This window comes from Eucalyptus grandis, chromosome 6 (assembly GCF_016545825.1).
Source record: "Eucalyptus grandis isolate ANBG69807.140 chromosome 6, ASM1654582v1, whole genome shotgun sequence".
NCBI classification, from domain to species: domain Eukaryota; kingdom Viridiplantae; phylum Streptophyta; class Magnoliopsida; order Myrtales; family Myrtaceae; genus Eucalyptus; species Eucalyptus grandis.
Genome location: NC_052617.1, coordinates 25,292,710 through 25,314,277, shown reverse-complemented (window position 1 = coordinate 25,314,277; position 21,568 = coordinate 25,292,710).

Sequence of the window (21,568 nt, the reverse complement as noted above, 5' to 3'; positions counted from 1 at the left end):
GTATGAATAATATGATCTTGAAGACCACTTGATATTTCAATTATTTATATTTTGATATCTAATTTAGTTTTCTTTCTTCATATTTAAAAAAAAAAAAAATTGATTCTTTGGGCCCTTTTATGATTTTGTCTCTCAATTTGAGCTTGTAATAAGGAAAAACAGAAAAAAAAAAAAAAAAAAGAAAAGAAAAAAAAGGAAACATAATAAAAAAATCGAATCCAATTTTGGAACCCTATCAATTTGCTCATAAAATTTTCGTGGCTGGCCTTTGACCGTCACAATTTCATTCCATAAGGATGGTCATGCTAGCCGCTTCCAACATATAACGTGTTTTATCTCACTGTCGTTAACCATTTTTGGCCCTTTTTTAATATTTATATTTTTTTGGGCGTAATTATTTGTCCATTTTAATGAAATATCAATCTAACATGAAACACAAGTCCAAAGCTAAAATTGGACATGATCCCAGAAAATCAAGTGAAATACGGCATCGATGCTGTGTACATGTTCTTGTTGATGAGTGCACAAAGCTAAAAATGGACATGATTTTGGAAGAAGAATTTTCCACATAGGTGAAACACGGCATCGAAGAAGATTGGACAACTACCCCATGTGCATGTTCTGTGAGTGTCGTGTTTCCCATTCACGCAAGCTAAATATGGACACGATCCTGGAAAACCAGGCGAAACACGGAGTTGGCATGGAGGAATCTCCGATGCCCCAAGCCGTGTTTCACATAAGAAGATTGGACAAATTACCTATGTACAAATAGTCCAATTACCTATGTACAAATAGCATGAAACATGAGTCCAAGGCTTATATAGCACCGATACGGACACGCGACACGCGACACAACACGACATGACACGTCGACACGTCATTTCTAAAAAAATAGAGAATTCCAACACGTTTCGACACGCTATATATGAAATATATATTTTTATATATAAATGCAAGAATAAATAAATAAATAATAATAAAATAAGCATAGAATTAATTTATACTAAAAATATTAATCCAACATTTGTAACTATCATTTGTTGTTTTAATTTAATAGAGATTGAATGAGAAATTCAAAAATTACTAACACAAAAGAGTAAATTTGAAGAAACATGTCCTGTTTTTTTGCACTTGTCGAAGATTAGTGAGATTTCTTAGTCCCAGATAGAGTTTGGAATTCATGATATAGATTGGCTTGGAACTCTTCTGCAAAACAAGGGTTGAGAAAAATGAAAATCTAGGACAAGAACTCAAAGAAAAGGAAATAACTAAATTGGCCATGGAAAATATGAGAGATAACTTACAAGCCAATGGCATAGACCAAAAGAGATAACTCACAGGCGATGCCTACGAGAGGCAGAAAGAAGCAAAAAAAAAAAAAAAAAAAATCACAACTTTAAGTCTGCGGGGGTGACGGAGCGATGCCGACGAGAAGAGGGGTGTTCCATTGTCACCTACGGGAATGTCAAAATATATAAGTGAGAAACTTGAGAGTGATAATTTTCTTCTTTCTCCTTTATTTTTGTTATTTTCATTATTTTTCATATATTTATATTTTGACCCATTAAGTATTTAAATTTTTTAAAATAGACCCTGTGTATGTCGGAATCACGTGTCGGAATTTCAAATTTGCATGTCGGAGCGTGTCGGGAAGAGTTGACCACGTGTCGGATTTCTTGACACTCATTGACCGTGTGTCGAACGTGTCGGAGCATGTCGAACACATGTCGGAGTGTCGGACACGACATGAAGGCTTCCGGAGAGTGTCGGTACTTCTTAGTCCAAGGCTATAGAAAAAAATGGCCAAATAGTACATACTCGTGCAGACCATTGATTACATGTGCTTCCCGATAGGAATGGCTAAAGATAAGATGATATATAGGTGATAAGTTGAGTTGGGTAAATCCGACGAGGAATTCATCGAAGATACCTCCACTTAAAAGTCATTCTATGGGAAGAGGCCAACAAGAGCAGTTTGACCAAAGTAATCACTAATCAATGAAAAATCCGTATATCCCCTAGTATGAATAATATGATCTTGAAGACAAAGGTCATAGTCAACATGATATTTCAATTATTTATATTTTGATATCTAATTTAGTTTTCTTTCTTCATATTTAAAAAAAAAAAAATTGATTCTTTGGGCCCTTTTTCTGATTTTGTATCTCAATTTGAGCTTGTAATAAGGAAAAACAGAAGTAAAAAAAAAATAAAAAAAATAAAAAAGGAAACATAATAAAAAAATCGAATCCAATTTTGGAACCCAACCAATTTCCTCATAAAATTTTTGTGGCTGGCCTTTGACCGTCACAATTTCATTCCATAAAGATGGTCATGCTACCCGCTTCCAACGTATGACGTGTTAGATCTCACTGTCGTTAACCATTTTTGGCCCTTTTTTAATATTTATATTTTTTTGGGCGTAATTATTTGTCCATTTTAATGAAATATCAATCTAGCATGAAACACAAGTCCAAAGCTAAAATTGGACATGATCCCAGAAAATCAGGTGAAATACGGCATCGATGCTGTGTACATGTTCTTGTTTTTTTTTTTTTGGTAAAGTGTGTACATGTTCTTGTTGATGAGTGCACAAAGCTAAAAATGGACATGATTTTGGAAGAAGAATTTTCCACTCAGGTGAAACACGGCGTCGAAGAAGATTGGAAGACTTCCCCATGTGCATGTTCTGTGAGTATCGTGTTTACCATTCACGCAAGCTAAAAATGGACACGGTCCTGGAAAACCAGGCGAAACACGGAGTTGGCATGGAGGAATCTCCGATGCCCCAAGCTGTGTTTCACATAAGAAGATTGGACAAATTACCTATGTACAAATAGCATGAAACACGAGTCCAAGCTTATAGAAAAAAAAAAGGTCGCACGGTGCATACTCGTTCAGATCATTGATCACATGTGCTTTTTGATAGGAATGGCTAAAGATAAGACGATATAGAGATGATAAGTTGAGTCGGGTAAATCCGACGAGAAATTCATTGAACATACCTCCACTTAAAAGTCATTTTATGGGAAGAGGCCAACAAGAGGAGTTTGGCCAAAGTAATCACTTGTCCCAAGAAAAAATTACGAGAGAAATCAATGAAAAACGATAATAAAGACTAAACTTTTTTTTGGTTTGGTCAGAATATTGATACCTACTACATGAGGAGATCCAGTCTTCAAGAAATTCCTTATAAATCAGGTGAATACATAGTTTAAGTATTTCCAAACCTTGAATCATACACAAGCTCAAACTCACCAGTATTACCTCACAATATCGCATTCTCAACTACATGAGGAAATTCTTGCACAATTTTTCCCACTTGTCAAACTGCTACGTCTAATTATTCTACTTCCCTTCCTCTTTTTTATTTTTATCCTTTTTGAATTTTACGCGATACCTGCTTCTCTTAAAGTCCAAAACCAATGCTTACCCTCGTCCAATTTTCCTAATGCTTATCATAATCATGTGCATTTGGACAATTCGACTTTAATGTGATACAGGCTTCTCTTAAAGTCCAAAAGCAATGCTTACCCTCGTCCAAGGTTCCGGTTGCTTATTATAATCCGGTGAATTTGGCCAAATCGATTTTAACGGGGTACATGCTTCTCTTAAAGTCCAAAAGCAATGCTTAGGCCTCGTCCAAGTTTCTACATGCTTAGCTTAATTCGGTGCATTTGAGCAATTGGACTTTAATGTGGGAATTGGAAGGTCAAATATGAAATCATGGAAGAGGAAACTGCGCTTTTGTCATGGTCGCCGGAATTCTAATAGTTTATTCTAATTTCTCCGAGGTTAGGCATGTTTTTGCATCGAAATAATCTACTCTACGCTAAATAATTCAGTCTTCCCCTCCTCTCGTTGTGATTATATTAATGGATTATCAAACAATCATCGGATATGAAACACAGCTCATGTAATGAAATAACATGGAAGTAAACAAATCTTGCAATTCAAATCTAACACGAGAAGAAGAAATTACTAGAGACATCAATGAAAAATGATTAAAAAAAACGCAAATGTGGTTTGATCCGAGTGACAATGCCACTCAACGGAAAAAATCAGCCTTCAAAAAACCCAATATGAATCCGGATAATACATGGCTTATAACTGCTCGAGTATTTGTCAATCCTAAATTATGTCTAGAGTAAAACCCACAAGTTTTACTCTCTAATATTTAGTTTTACTGTGCCAGCAATAAAAAATTCCTCCATGATTTTTCCCTTTTAGTTTGGGCGTAGAAAACTTTCGGCATCTAGTTATTCCGCTCCTCTCGCTCTTTCGGCCTTTTGTCCTTTTGTTGAGCACCACGACGGAGGAATCATTTTGTGCTTTCGATACGTATCAATCTGCAGTTGGGGGTAGAAAAGGAAGCAAGGGATAGAGAAGCTATTGATCACTTCATCTTAACGTCCAAAAGCAATGCTTAGCTTCGTCGAAGTTTTGTACTCTTTCCTGAAAAAACAAAAAAAGGCTCTATTCATTTGGCGAGAAGTATGACGTTTTTGAAAAGTATTTTTCAAGAAGTCATTTAAAAAAAAAAAAGATAATATTTTTCGATTTTCGGCTGAAATGTGGAAATAAAACACGAGCCCAAGGCTATAGGAAAAAAAGGTCGAACAGTGCATACTAGTTCAGATCATTGATCACATGTGCTTTTTGATAGAAATGGCTAAAGATAAGACGATATATAGGTGATAAGTTGAGTCGGGTAAATGCGACGAGGAATACATTGAACATACCTCCACTTAAAAGTCATTTTATGGGAAGAGGCCAACAAGAGCAGTTTGACCAAAGTAATCACTTGTCGCAAGAAAAACTACGAGAGAAATCAATGAAAAACGATAATAAAGACTAAAGTTTTTTATGGTTTGGTCAGAATATTGATACCTACTACATGGGGAGATCCAGTCTTCAAGAAATTCCTTATAAATCAGGTGAATACATAATTTAAGTATTTCCAAACCTTAAATCATACACAAGCTCAAACTCACCAGTATTACCTCGCAATATCGCATTCTCAACTACATGAGGAAATTCTTGCGCAATTTTTCCCTCTCGTCAAACTTCCACGTCTAATTATTCTACTTCCCTTCCTCTTCTTTTTTTTTTTTTTTTTTTTTTTGTCCTTTTTGACTTTTACGCGATGACCGCGTCTCTTAAAGTCCAAAACCAATGCTTACCCTCGTCCAATTTTCCTAATGCTTATCATAATCATGTGCATTTGGACAATTCGACTTTAATGTGATACAGGCTTCTCTTAAAGTCCAAAAGCAATGCTTACCCTCGTCCAAGGTTCCGGTTGATTATTATAATCCGGTGAATTTGGCCAAATCGATTTTAACGGGGTACGTGCTTCTCTTAAAGTCCAAAAGCAATGCTTAGCCTCGTCCAAGTTTCTACATGCTTAGCTTAATTCGGTGCATTTGGGCAATTGGACTTTAATGTGGGAATTGGAAGGTCAAATATGAAATCATGGAAGAGGAAACTGCGCTTTTGTCATGGTCGCGGAATTCTAATAGTTTATTCTAATTTCTCCGAGGTTAGGCATGTTTTTGCATCAAAATAATCTACTCTACGTTAAATAATTCAGTCTTCCCCTCCTCTCGTTGTGATTATATTAATGGATTATCAAACAATCATCGGATATGAAACACAGCTCATGTAATGAAATAACATGGAAGTAAACAAATCTTGCAATTCAAATCTAACACGAGAAGAAGAAATTACTAGAGACATCAATGAAAAATGATTAAAAAAAACGCAAATGTGATTTGATCCAGTGACAATGCCACTCAACGGAAAAATCAGCCTTCAAAAAACCCAATATGAATCCGGATAATACATGGCTTATAACTGCCCGAGTATTTGTCAATCCTAAATTATGTCTAGAGTAAAACCCACAAGTTTTACTCTCTAATATTTAGTTTTACTGTGCCAGCAATAAAAAATTCCTCCATGATTTTCCCTTTTAGTTTGGGCGTAGAAAACTTTCGGCATCTAGTTATTCCGCTCCTCTCGCTCTTTCGGCCTTTTGTCCTTTTGTTGAGCACCACGACGGAGGAATCATTTTGTGCTTTCGATACGTATCAATCTGCAGTTGGGGGTAGAAAAGGAAGCAAGGGATAGAGAAGCTATTGATCACTTCATCTTAACGTCCAAGAGCAATGCTTAGCTTCGTCGAAGTTTTTGTACTCTTTCCTGAAAAAACAAAAAAAGGCTCTATTCATTTGGCGAGAAGTATGACGTTTTTGAAAAGTATTTTTCAAGAAGTCATTTAAAAAAAAGATAATATTTTTCGATTTTCGGCTGAAATGTGGAAATAAAACACGAGCCCAAGGCTATAGGAAAAAAAGGTCGAACAGTGCATACTAGTTCAGATCATTGATCACATGTGCTTTTTGATAGAAATGGCTAAAGATAAGACGATATATAGGTGATAAGTTGAGTCTGGTAAATGCGAAGAGGAATACATTGAACATACCTCCACTTAAAAGTCATTTTATGGGAAGAGGCCAACAAGAGCAGTTTGACCAAAGTAATCACTTGTCGCAAGGAAAAACTACGAGAGAAATCAATGAAAAACGATAATAAAGACTAAAGTTTTTTATGGTTTGGTCAGAATATTGATACCTACTACATGGGAGATCCAGTCTTCAAGAAATTCCTTATAAATCAGGTGAATACATAATTTAAGTATTTCCAAACCTTAAATCATACACAAGCTCAAACTCACCAGTATTACCTCGCAATATCGCATTCTCAACTACATGAGGAAATTCTTGCGCAATTTTTCCCTCTCGTCAAACTTCCACGTCTAATTATTCTACTTCCCTTCCTCTTTTTTTTTTTTTTTTTTGTCCTTTTTGACTTTTACGCGATGACCGCGTCTCTGCTTACCCTCGTCCAATTTTCCTAATGCTTATCATAATCATGTGCATTTGGACAATTCGACTTTAATGTGATACATGCTTCTCTTAAAGTCCAAAAGCAATGCTTACCCTCGTCCAAGGTTCCGGTTGCTTATTATAATCCGGTGAATTTGGCCAAATCGATTTTAACGGGGTACATGCTTCTCTTAAAGTCCAAAAGCAATGCTTAGCCTCGTCCAAGTTTCTACATGCTTAGCTTAATTCGGTGCATTTGGGCAATTGGACTTTAATGTGGGAATTGGAAGGTCAAATATGAAATCATGGAAGAGGAAACTGCGCTTTTGTCATGGTCGCCGGAATTCTAATAGTTTATTCTAATTTCTCTGAGGTTAGGCATGTTTTTGCATCAAAATAATCTACTCTACGTTAAATAATTCAGTCTTCCCCTCCTCTCGTTGTGATTATATTAATGGATTATCAAACAATCATCGGATATGAAACACAGCTCATGTAATGAAATAACATGGAAGTAAACAAATCTTGCAATTCAAATCTAACACGAGAAGAAGAAATTACTAGAGACATCAATGAAAAATGATTAAAAAAAACGCAAATGTGATTTGATCCGAGTGACAATGCCACTCAACAGAAAAATTCAGCCTTCAAAAAACCCAATATGAATCCGGATAATTCATGGGTTATAACTGCTCGAGTATTTGTCAATCCTAAATTAAGTTTTACTCTCTAATATTTAGTTTTACTGTGCCAGCAATAAAAAAAATTCCTCCATGATTTTTCCCTTTTAGTTATTCCGCTCCTCTCGCTCTTTCGGCCTTTGGTCCTTTTGTTAAGCACCACGGCGGAGGATTCATTTTGTGCTTTAGACACGTATCAATCTGCAGTTGGGGGTAGAAAAGGGAGCAAGGCATAGAGAAGCTATTGATCACTTTATCTTAATGTCCAAAAGCAATGCTTAACTTCGTTGAAGTTTTGTATTCTTTCCCGAAAAACAAACAAAGGCTCTATTCATTTGGCGACAAATATACGTTTTTAAAAGAATTTTTCAAGAAGTCATTTTAAAAAATGATAATATTTTTTTATTTTCAATTTAAATGTGAATTTGAACTGAATATTTTTTGCTGTTTGGTATCTAATTTGATTATCTTAAAAATTATTAAAAACTTCGAATTTGTTAAATTATTTTCTTTTCTTTCCTTTTCTTTTTGCTTTCATCGGTCAAGGAAGAAGCAAAAAGAAAAGAATATTTTTAAGATTTTAAAAATAAAAAAATTAAAAACTTGAGTTTAAAATAAAATAAGATAAAAATAAAAGGAAAAAGTGTTTGGTGAAAGACTGGTCTAGAGGTGAAAGAAAGGGGATGGAAAATGTTTGTCGCTTTTCGAAAAGGGAAAGAAATTTTCCTCACTTTTGAAGATGTTTTTTCCTTGGTGAAAATATTTTCTTTGACTAGTTTATTTTCCAATAATTGAACTTCAATTTATTTTTATTTGTTTTGGAAGTTGTTTTTCCATGAAATGAATGTCTCATAGATAATGTGATAGGAAATGTTTTTCATGAAGTCATTTTTCATAAAAATGACATTTTTTTCCAATATTTGATTGAAACTTATAACCACAATGCAAATACCTCATGAACTCTCATTTTGTTATAGCCGTTAGCCCTTTGTCATTTTTTTTTTATTAACATGTGCAATGCATACCACGTATCGAATATGCGTGGCCATTATATGCAAAGAGTTATTAGTCTTTCTTAGGAAAGGACTTGGATGTAAGTCAAACGACGCCAAAACTTAATATTTCTGAAATGCAATCCAAACCCGCATTAATAAATTATGAATTGGTTGCCAAAAAAAGCATGAAATTCAACAAATGCATAGCGAAGGTCCCTTTTTTTTTTTTTTTTTTTTTTTTAAGAAATACTGATGGGTGTTTCAAGCTATATATTTTGTATGATTTTATTTTGAGATCATTATCCTAAATATAGAAAAAGCATCATCAAGAACCACAATTTCTGGTGTGGGTGGTGATTGGCGCAATTGGGTAAATCTTACCCAATCATAAAATGAATTATAATTTCATGTTTTTGGTTGAGAATGTATTTCAATATGCAGTTAGCAGGACGGAAGATGGGATGAAAGAGAAAGTGACACAATAGTTCACATTCCACCTGAAGTCATAACGGCATAGGAGAAGAGTGGACGAATTGCCAATGTGGATAGACGTTGACGTCAATGGAGGACTTAACCATCTACTCCGTTTTCATCTGTCCGCATGGAAGTAGCATGTTACGGGTAAAACATGATATGTGATATCGAGTTAGACAATTTATTTCTCTCAAAGACTTGAACTGTTTGGAAGCGGACCAATGTGAAAATATGGTATATCAGCCAATAGCATCAACGGAGAAAAATTAAGGTGGCATGGACGCGACAATGCAATGGCTTTCATCACACATATGGTCTCAAGCAAGCATCTAGAGCTTTGTTTTCGTCAGTTTACCTTCTTTTTCTCTTGTTTTGTGACATTTCTGTCTTTTGGCTTCAACATTTGTTTCGCGTCTCTGCATCCCTAGTTTTGATTCATCGATTCATGGTAATGTAGCTTTATTACATACAAGGACGACGATACTGCAACTTAATGAATTCACAATTGCTCAACAGATTCATATGAATTCAAGTTCACACTGGATCGTTCAGCATTTGGACCTAGGTATTTTGCAAATTGAGTTGTTGGACGTGGAAGTCGAGAGAGTTCGTCACTAAAGGGCTTTCCTTGCACCTGCACACACAAGAAAGTGCTAATTGCTTTAATTGATCACACCATCTCATGGAGTATTCCATAATGACTTGACTTCATTCTCTTCTAGATTTATTGCATGGTATGCCAAGCTCGTCCAGACTATTGATCATGTGTACTTCCCAATGAGTATGGCTAAGGAGAGACAATATGGAGATGATGAGTAAATCCAACAAAGGATACACTCCTTGTAAAAGCTATCCCATTGAAAGAGACTAGAAGTGCTAGTATTACCACCTAGAGGGGGGTGAATAGGTGTAAAAACAAATTTGAAAAATAAAAGCAATAAAAGTTATTTTCTCAAACAAGATTTGACTAACGCCAAACTTCTGAGTTCAATTAAGACTCAAGTAAGATATTTTGGAATTTATCAAAACATAGAAAAATATCGCAACAACCAAATTAAAGGAGTCAAAGGAAGAGAAAATTGAACACAAAATTTGTAGTGGTTTGTCTTAGATGAAGCCTACATCCACTCTCCCACGCTAATAGCCTTCTAGCTAAATTTCACTATGAAATCAAAAGAGAATTACAACGATTTGAGAACGATCAGTCAGTGAAGAGTTTCTTTCTCTCTCACTAAGTCACTCCCTCTTATGTTTCTCTCTTTTGAGTACAATTGCAAGCACTATCTGTGAAAAACAAGCAATTAGAAAGGCTTCAAACTTTGGAATTTTAATTCTCACGCACTATCTCAAATGAACCGAATGACCTCCTTAAATACTCATCATGCCTTTTTAATTGTTGGCACTTTCCAAAGGAATTTCTTCCAATCAACCCGTTAGACGGAATCAATTAAGGAAATCTTGTAACCGTTTGAAGATTGAGGTGAAAATCCAATGATCCTGGTCACCCATACAATGAGAATCTAGGTTTCCATAAGTAGATACTTCCCCAAAAAAAAAAAAAACTTATCTTTGAAATTGATTTCACCAAACCGTAATTGATTTCATCAATATATTTAGAAATGATAAGTGAGATTCTCCGCCAAAATGTCAAATATATCTTGCACGTACTGAATCCTTGTTGAACGATCAATAATCCTGAGTCTGATTATATCTTTATTTTTTACTTGAGTTTAGTTTGTATCTTCATTAGAGTGGGAAAGACTTCTAGTGTAAAATAGACTTTGACAGCATTCCACAGAAGTCCAATATTTCTCAGAATAAGATTTAGAATATGAAAAGGAAAGTTTTGTCAACTTCAAAACTTAATAGGAGTTTTCTCAACATTCTTCCCATTTTTTATGGTGACAAAACTTTCATGTAAATTTAATCATACTATAAAATTATATCCTACAAAACAACACTTTAGCAGAACATGATAGACCATAAAAACAGACCATAATGATAATGAATATCATAGTAGTTTGCATCCACAAAACACATCAGTCTTATTAGTTCTGCAAGACATATACCAATACCAATTAAAGTTCAAACATAGTCCAAACATAAGTTTAAGCACTACAAGTTTAAGTTCAAAACACAATCATAAAACCAACACCACAAAAGATTCAATCTGCCAAATTTTTTTAAATCTGCATAAACTCTCGCCCTTTTTGTCGGTAGCAAAAAGATAAAGTCAATGAGTTGTAAAAGAGGTTGAGTAAAAAAAAAAGATCAGGGTTGTCTGGGAACACGGACAAGTCGAAAATCCTTCAAAGACTGCATGGTCTCCTCAAGCTTATCTTGACAATGATGATAAACGGCCTCCACTTTTGCCATAGTTTGTAAAGCCTATTGATTCAACATTTGAACCTAAGTGTCAAGAAATTGTACCTTGCCTGTAAGGAACTCTGAGGTAGAACTGAGAGCAGCATGTAACTTCTGAATTTCAAACTCCATAGCATATTGTTGTGCCTTAATCTCCAAGAGGAGTTCTACTATCCGAGGATAGTTTGCTTCCGGTTCTGTTTGGGCATTAGCTTCAACGAATTGCACCTGTGGAGTATCCAAAAGTGAAGGAACATTAACCTGAATGTGTGTAGTTCTTTGCTCCCCCCGAACAGTTGTTTCCTTCTCTAGAGCTTCAGGTGAGACTTCAGGGAAATGAGATGTGAATATATCTTCAGTATCTGGAGGAGATCGCTGATTCCATCACTAGCAGTAGGTTCAACAATGGGAGTTTTCTCACCTACTCTCCCTGTGTTGGTGCCTTCAGGCTAAGAGGTAACTTCTTCTTCTTGAACCTTTTCTTTTCCAGCACGAGTTTGCTTATCAATTGCGGTCTCCGCATCAACTTTTGGGGCATCAACTTTTCTAGTATCTTCTCCTTTCTTGTCAGTCTCATCATGTTCTATGTTCATACCAGCATCTCCATCTGAGTCATCATCGTCAGTCTCTTTCACTTCAATCTCTTCACCATCACTCTCTTCTTCCGATTCCTTTTAGCATCACTCTCTTCTTCCGGTTCCTTCTCGTTTTCATCTTCATCTTCTTCTTCTAACTCAGCGAAACCTTGAAGATTACGCAAAGCCATAGCAGAGATTGTCAAATCATCATCTTCCTCCTCTTCATCCTATAGAAGGATAGATCTTTTTCTCTTTGGTGTCTTCGAAACACACTTTTTCCTTTGCGTTTCTTCTCAACAACAGATCTTGACTTGATTTTGCTAGTAGATTCTTTCTTTAGACGATCTAGTGCTCTAGAGAGATCTTTTTCAATTGCATTTTTGAAATCATTTTCAGTCCAATTTGCATTGGAGCAAGGGTTCTGGAGCGAAGCTTAGATGGCAGTTGAATCAAGAAGTGTCTGAAAAGTCTGGTTATCAATGCAGAGTACGACAATTGTCCTTTTTCTTTCATGACTATTCTGTACATATGTAGAATGATGGTGTGAAGGAGTGAAAAGACAACACCATTGCAGATCGCCCACATTATCTTTGCTTCAAATCTGGATACATCAATCTTTGAGGCTGCCTTGGGTTTGATGCAGTTGATGACTATCTTGTGTAGCAAGATATTCGAAACAAGCATTCTAGAGTAAGTAATATTGCCACTAGGAATCCTGTCACGTACTAGAAACCTTGTGGCCTGCGCATTAGACACATTAATGGGCATGAATCCACTCCTTTCTACTCCCAACACATCAGCCAATAGATTCACATCTACATAAAAAATTTTGTCACACATAGTAAACTAAATATGAGTGGGATCCAAAACAGACAGATTAGAGTAAAAGTATGCCCTCAATTCAGGGTATGCTTCCAATGTTTCCACACAGAACTATTCTATCTGAAGTTTGGCAAACTTTTCCCTCAAGTTGACCTTGATGGAATCCAGAAAATCAAAATCCACAGAATTTGTGAACAACAACTTCCAAGAGCAAGATACTCTACTTCTATTGTTGAAAGAGCCATAGTATTCTGCTTTCTTAAAAACCAGGACACTAACATTTGTCCCCACAGTTGACATGTCCCTGAGGTACTTTTCCTATCAACTTTACAACCAGCCAAATTAGCATCAGAATAACCAAGTAAAGTAAAGTCTCCTCCTCTTACATACCATAGACCTAGCTTTAGGTAAGTCACAATATATTTTATGATATGTTTAATAGCACTAAGGTGTGACTCTTTGGGATCGGATTGAAATCTAGCACATATACACACATTGAATAAAATATCCGGTCTAGAAACAGTGAAATAAATAAGAGAACCAATCATGCTTTTGTATAACTTTTGGTCGACTTTCTTTCCATCTTCATCTTTGTTAAGCTTTGAAGAACTTGACATGGGAGTCTCTGTTTTCTTGCAGTTTTCCATTCCAAACTTCTTGATAACATCTCTAGCATATTTCTCTTGATAAATGAATGTTCCTTTCTTCGATTGTCTGACTTGCAGACCCAGAAAGAAGGTTAACTCTCCCATCATGCTCATTTCAAATTCTTCTTGCATAGATTTTGAAAACTTCTTGCACAAACTTTCGTTAGAAAATCCAAAGATTATATCATATACATATACTTGAACAAGTAGAAAATATTTTTCTTCCTTTTTGATAAACAATGTTGTGTCAACCTTCCCTTTCTCAAAACTATTATTTATCAAAAACTTACTCAGCCTCTCATACCAAGCTCGAGATGTCTGTTTCAGACCATACAACGCCTAATTCAATCTGTAGACAATGTCTGGTTTTCTGGGATCTTCAAATCCTAGTAATTGTTCCACATAGACTTCTTATTGTATAAATCCATTAAAGAAAGCACTCTTGACGTCTGTCTAAAATAACCTAAAATTATGAAAACACGCATATGCAAGTAGTAGTCTAATTGCTTCTAACCTGGCTACAGGTGCATAAGTCTCATCATAGTTTATTTCTTCCTCCTGTGTGTAACCTTTTGCAACAAGCCTTACTTTGTTTCTGGTTACTTTGCCCTTTTCATTCATCTTGTTTATGAAAACCCACTTTGTTCTAATAACAGATTTGCCTTTTGGTTTAGGATCAACTCCCAGACGTTGATACTGAATTGTCTTAGATCTTCCTACATAGCTTCTATCCAGCTTTCATCAGTCAGTGCTTCTTCTACTCCTTTTAGTTCTATTTCTGAAATAAGTGCTATTGCATTGGACTCTTCTTTTGCATTGGATCTAGTGCAGATTCATTCTTCTAAATTGCCAATAATGAGCTCTTTGAGATGACTTGATTTGTGCTCCCAGTTGCTATTCAATTTTTCAAGTCCTGTTGAGATCTGTTGATCATATGTTTCCTTCCAATCTTCAAACTCTTGTTCTGCTTGACCTTGATCTTTAGAAGATTGACGCTCTCCTGGGAATCAGAATTTATTCGGTCTGAAATTGGTTCAGACTCTTCAAGTTGAGTCTAATTTGGTTGAATCTGAATACTTTCCTAAAATTTGACATTCATAGATTCTTCGACAATTTGAGTATTCTTGTTGAAAACTGTGACATCCTAGAATTTCAATTTTGTTTTCAATTAGATAAATCGGGCCTTTCATCGACACACTTATTAGTGCTATTCTTAGAGCTAATCACTCATGAGATAACTAAACTATCTGGGGAAGTCATTAAGGGATTTTAATGCAATAGACTTGAGAATTCGACTAGGAATCGATTGCTCGACTATGCTCATTTGTCGAGATCATTATGACACAATAAAGATCAATTAGAGATCAAAGTTTGGTCGATTCAACTAAGATGTGTAGTTAAACGTGGGTGATTCCACCAAATTGAAAAATTCTCATCAATTGGTACTAGACTGATTTTTCTGTTGGTACCTCGTGTCCGTATTTGAAACCTCGAGATTTTCACGATCACCAAGAGTCACCAATGTGTCAAATGGGTTCATTGTGCCTCGAAGAAAATTGACCACGGGTCATTTGCATTAAAAATTTCTGAAAGCTACCCGGTAGCCTAGGTCAAGCTCAAATCGCGCCAGATTGAAATTAACCGTGAATTTGAATCTGATTTCAGAAATTGAAAGTTCTGTCATGTCACGAGTCATTTTAGGAATGTCAATTTACCTTCCAAAATTTTTTCTGCAAACCAAGATTTTGGTGGAAAAAGTCGATATAAGGTCGTTTTTGACCAGGAAATTCAGAGGACCGTTTTTTATCGCGAAATTGGGATGCAAGTAGGATTTATTGGAGAGGAAAAATGCCAATTTGATCGAGGATGTCTTAGTTGAATTCATGGGAGTCAAATTGAATTGATTCAAGTGGGATTTTGGTTCAATTTGGGGAAAATCAAATCAAAATTCGTAGCCCCCCTTGCCTCAACCTTTGGACCACTTCATTAGCTTCTAGAGGAAGCTTTGGGCTGCAAAAATTGGCTGAGGAAACCAGCTAGTAAATGGGGCCAAGTCAAGGGGACCAAGGGATGAAGTTGAAGACCAAGGTGGCCCCCTCAAGAGCCAAAGTTGTCCCCTTCCCCCTTCTTCTCCTCCCCACCTGTCGACTCCTCCATTTTTCCAGCAGCTTGAAGCCTTCAAAATTCTAGAGAAACTGAGCCTCCCTCCTCCCTAGCCCATCAGACCACCAGCATCGCCATCGCTCGCCACCGCGCCATCCGTAAGTCCCACGCAAGCTGCGCCCGTTCCACCGTCCAAGCTGCGTCGTTCCCTCCTATTCACCGTCCAGTTGCCCTCGCCCGTGTGAAGGTCACCAGAGCTTAGCTCACCGCTGTTCAACCACCGGAGTTACCTGTCCAACTCGTAGCAGCCCTGCCAACTATCTTTGCCCGTTTTAGCCCCAACTGGCCATCGTCCAGCCCTTCTCGGCCCAGCCACATAATCGAATAGCCTGGGTCTGCAGCCCATTGCTTGGCCCGTTTTGGTGCCCTTCTAGACCTTGCTCGGTGCACCCGCTTTGGAGTTTATCAATCCTCTCCGCTTTGATTTCATCATGATTCAGTCGGATCGTTAATTTAGTGAGTTTAACTCACTAATCCTTGCTTAGGAAGTTAATTATGCTTAAGGGTTGATTAGTTTAGACTAAGTATGATTTAGGTGGTTAGTTAGAACGGATTAGTGATTTATTCGATTGTTATAGCATGTTAAGTGGTTAGAGTAATGCAATTAGCAAGTAGATAAGCTCTAGTATTTATCTCAATAGGTTCGAAATTTTTTTGGGCCCGTCTCGGCTTTTAATTAGGCTTTTCCGGCCTAAGTGTGCATTTTTGCTATTTATTGGTATTTATTAATTGATTTTTGTAATTATTTAATTAATTAATATTTTCAGGAAATTAGACCGGGATAGTCGGTGATCGGAATTTTATGCTGATCGTAATGGTGTGATTTGTTTATTTAATTGAGTGTTGGTTTGTGCAATTTGAGTGTGAATTGTTTTTGTGATATTTATCCCAAAATTTATTAATTTCAGTATTTAATTAGAAAATCACCGGCCGTCGGTTTACGGCGCCAAAAATATTTTTATAGAATGTATAATTAGTGGGAGGCCGACCGTGTACCCCCACACGATTATTTTTATCAGGTATGATAAAAATAGTGAAATGATTGGTTGGGTAGAATGGTATCTTTGTATCGGCTGCGGGCTTGATACATCAACTTAGAGTGAGCAATATATCCTAAGTATCGCACAGCTTCGGTGAGCAATTAAGTATCGCACAGCTTTGGTGAGCATTAGTTGTATACTATATCAGCCTTAGGGCTTCGATATATCAACTTAGAGTGAGCATTATACATTGTTATAAGCTTTTGGCAAGCATTTCTATCTATCTTCAGCTTAGGGTGAGTAGTCCTTGATGAGATAAAACTTTATAGATAGTATTGAATGGATTGACCGAGTAATGGTCTTGATGACATGGAATTGACTAAGTCGATTGATCGACGGTTCGATCTGATGTGATGATGTGATTTATTGATGTGATTCGATGATTTCGTGAATCATACTAACTTGCAGGAAGGCACCGAGGCAAAGGTAAGTCCTCTGACTCGTGTTTGTACTTAGGTAGTCCTTGGGGCGTATTTTCTTCCTAGTCAGGTCTTAAGGGGTGAACTTGCTGAGACATCGTCTCACCCTGTTGTGGGATAACATTTTCAGGTCCTTAGATGGCAACTCCTCCCGAGCGTTTTGGACAGCCGAAGAATGTCACAGAGCAGGTATCTTACATCCCGCTTCATGGGAGCCCAAGAGGATGGGTCTATGAGCTCATAAGGTCCGTGGTCTGGGTTGATGAGGCTTTACCCCACAAGGTACCCCCATCAATTCAGATCATGGTACCGACGTGCGCGGGATGGACAAAGAAAAGGTCCCATACCGGAATCTAAGATATATGTGTATGTGCTGGAGATTGCTTTTGAAAAAGGTACAGCAGACCCTCCCGATGGGTCAATGGTGGATTCTTATCTATCAGACCCAGGGACTCTGGTGTATTCAACTGAAGGCTCCAATGAGGATGAGGAAGAGGATCTATAGTTTTATGAAACCCCCCTATTTTGCAGACCTTGTTTTTATAGATTGGTATTGTATATGACATAGCTTGATATATGTATATATAAGCGTGTTGTGGCTTGGTTTGGTTTTCAAAAATTTATGGCCCTGCTTTCCTATCCTATCTTGTTGTTGTCTGGGGATTATTTATTTGCTTTCGCATGCACATTAAAATGAAAGGGTCAGCAATGTGTCTTGGAACGTCGTTATTTAATCGACCGCTGAGAGATAGGCACATGCTCGGAGGATCGGGGCGTGACATCCCCGTTTAGTGGTATCAAAGCAGGTTAATGGTTGGAGTGATAAGGTGCGATGGTTTATGGGATAGCTAGTAGGATTGGCCTTTCTTTCATGCTGGTGCATGTCAGTGATAGCTGATTAGTAGAATAGTATGTTTGTGTGGATCACTCAGCTTCTAATTCGGTGTAAAATTGGAAGGCAAGTTTCAGTAGAAACTAAGTTATGAGTGATCAAGAGTAGAGGACTCTTAGGAAGCATACCATAGGGCCTATTACTCGGGGTAGGACACCGATGAGGGTCAGTACCCAAGGAGGCCATGGTAGAGCTCTAGCTCAGGCTAGCGCAAGTGGAGTAGCACCGCCTCCCATTGGTGCTGGGGTAGTAACCCCTGATGATCCAAGATTTGCTGGGATTATGCAAGCTCTCGAGATGCTGGGAAACATAATGGATCAGCAAGCTCAGATTTAGGCCACTAGTGCCGCTGTTTTAGCCACCGCTATCACAGCTGCCGCTAATGCCGCTGCAAATGCTACTGCTATTGCTGCCGCACCTGCTAAGGTTCCACCAAGGAACGTAGAGAGAGAGACTGATGCATAAGCTGGTGGAACAGTTTTTGAAGCTGAACCTAATGAAGTTCATTGGGGCAAGAGACCCCGAAGTTGCAACCTTATGGATCCAAGGCTTAGAAAAGACTTTTGCTGTGACATCCTGATTTTTAGGTTCTGATTTTGATCGGATAAGTTGGGCTTTTCATCGACGCGACTATAGCGCTTTTCTCGGAGTTTGCCACTCACAAGATAACTAGACTATCTGGGGAAGCCATTAAGGATTTTAAGGCAAATAGACTTGAGGATTCAACTAGGAACTGGCTGCTCGACCTTGTTCATCTACCCAGATCATTACAGCACAAACGTAAATTGATTATAGATCAGAGATAGGTCGGTTCGACTGAGATGAGTGGTTAAACGTGGGTGATCCCACTAAATTGCAAAATTCTCGTTGACTGACCCTAGACTGATTTTTCTATCGTTTTGGTACCCTGTGTCCGTATTTGAATCCTCGAGATTTTCACGACAACTGTCCTTTACAACTTTATCACGAGGTTCACAGGAAGCCTCAAAGTTTGGTGGAAATTAGTGTCAGAACAAAATCAAATTCATTTTCTAATGTCACCTAATTTTAGCCATGCCATCACTCTCTTATATCATTTCTTTGTGAGAAAGCCCACTAATCTTATAGAGATGAAAAGAAGAGAATTTTTCGAAAGAAAATGTTGCTCTCTCCAAAAAAGATATCTAGATAAGCATTATCGAGAAATGCTTAAACTTTTTTATCAGATTGGAGCCAATCCAAATCTGAAGCATGTTTTGCTAACTTTCATTCCCAAAGAACTATCACAAATGGTTGAAAGCTCTTTCTTTGGAAGATAGAGGAGAATACAAGATATTCCTTTAGGAGAAATACAGCAAGAAATCCATCTATGCCTTGAAGAATTGTGCCTGAAGCGCCAGATGGTCCGTACTTACATCACAGACAACAAAGGACTCGAGACAGCCTCCTCTCGCCAGAAGTTAAAAATCAAATGTTCCAAGCAAGACTATGATGGTACTTGTGGAAAAGCTTCTCGAAAAAAGAAGCATTTCAAGAAGTTCTAGTTAAAAAAATCATCCAAAAATGGCCATAAGAACTTCCGAAGAAAGAAGAAATGGAGATACCTACACAAAAGGAAAGATCACATAGGCCATAAGAAGTCAAACCGATGCTTCATCTGCAATCAGAAAGGACATTTTGCCAAAAACTGTCCCCAAGCTAGAAAAGGTCAGCATCATTTGCTACATCAAATTGAGAATGAAGCAGGTATTTCTCTTAAAAATGATGATATCGAATCATTATTCTCTGCTGATGAAGAACCATCTGAACAAACTCTTTGTGTCATTACATGATATCACACTTCCAGTGAAACCAAGTCAGATACGGAGTCTGAAGATATTTTTCACATGTCACCCACATCTTCATAACCAAGCCTTGACATATTTTTAAGTCAAACTCACTGTCCCCATTTTCCTATAAAAATCCTCACCTCCAAATTTGTCAAACCTATCATTGTTATTGCTCTCATTGATACCGGAGCAAGTTGTTTGATCTTGGATACCAAAGTTCTCCCTGAAGAATACTGGACTCCTTATGTTCGATATTTCAACTCAGCCTCAGGAGATACTTTCTCCACAAATGTCGAACCACTCCCATAACTATTCAATTCTTCTCCCAGTGTTCTATAACCACAAAAATCTTTGGATCTAGTCTTCCCAACAAAGACTTAATCATTGGTTGGGACATCATGACTCAAATCTCTCAGCTTCGTATCATTCCTGGAAAAGGTCTTAAATATAAAGACCAATTCTCTGAATTCGTTAATATCCAGAGACTTTTTTCCATTCAAATGATTCTGTTAGACCCGATCATGCATAAGTTATTAGAATCTTGTTCATAATCCCATTCTGAATTTGCCCAAAAGTGTTCTCACCCTTTATGGGAAAATCCAAAGTTCTTTGTCCTCCTTCCATTCAAAAAGAATGAAGACATCAATCCTACAAAGGCGAGTCATATGGGGATGAAGCCAGAACACTTGGCTTTAGCTCAAAGGGAATGCTCAGAACTATTGCAACAAGACCTTATTGAAATCTCCAATTCTCAATGGGTTTGTGAAGCCTTTTATGTCAATAAGCGTGTTGAGCAGAACAGAGGAAAAATGAGACTGGTAATCAATTACCAACCCCTTAACCTTTTCCTTCAAGATGATAAGTTTCCTCTACCGTCCAGAAATTCCCTTTTTACTAGACTATCTAAGGCCCGCATCTATTCCAAATTCGACCTTAAAGCCGAATTTTGGCAATTGGGCATTCATCTCGAAGACAGATCCAAAATAGAATTATGTATCCCAAACCAACACTTCCAGTGGAAAGTTCTTCCTTTTGGCCTAAAAGTAGCATCATCCCTTTTCTAAAAGGCCATGTGTCGTATTTTCCAACCAATCTTGTCAAGTGCAACCGTATACATTGACGATATCCTACTCTACAGTCCTGATGAGCAGTCACATTGCCGACTTCTTGAGCAGTTCGCAGAAATCGTGAAGAATCATGGCATCATGCTTTCTCAAAGAAAGATGAACATTGCGCAAACAGAAATTGAATTCCTTGGTATACACCTCAACAAAGAAACATACTATCCAGGGCCACATATTGCTAAAGAATTATTGAAGTTTCCTGAAGTAAAATTCACCACAAAACAAGTTTAACAATTTCTTGGGATAATCAATTATCTTAGGGACTTTGTCCCAAACATTGCAAAACTCCCGATTCCCTTGCAATCCATGCTGAAGAAGAATCCCCCACCTTGGGGAAAATCTCAAACTAAAGCAGTAGCTGAGCTTAAGGAGATTATGCAGAATCTCCCACCATTGCAAATACCATCAACAAGAAAAAGAATTCTTCAAACTGACGCCTGTTGACACCTAAATTTTGGCGGCCCATTTAGTCATTTATTGCATTAAAAAATTAAGGGTTAATTTTATCCTTGAAAAAATAGTCAATTGCATAACATATAGTTTTAGGTGCATTTATGTTTTAATTTGCATTTACATTGGGCCGGTGACAAATGGGTTCAAATTGATGGTTAAGAACTTTAACTTGATGAGTCGGGCTAAGCCCACGAAGAAAGCAAATCGGCCCAAGCCCATATC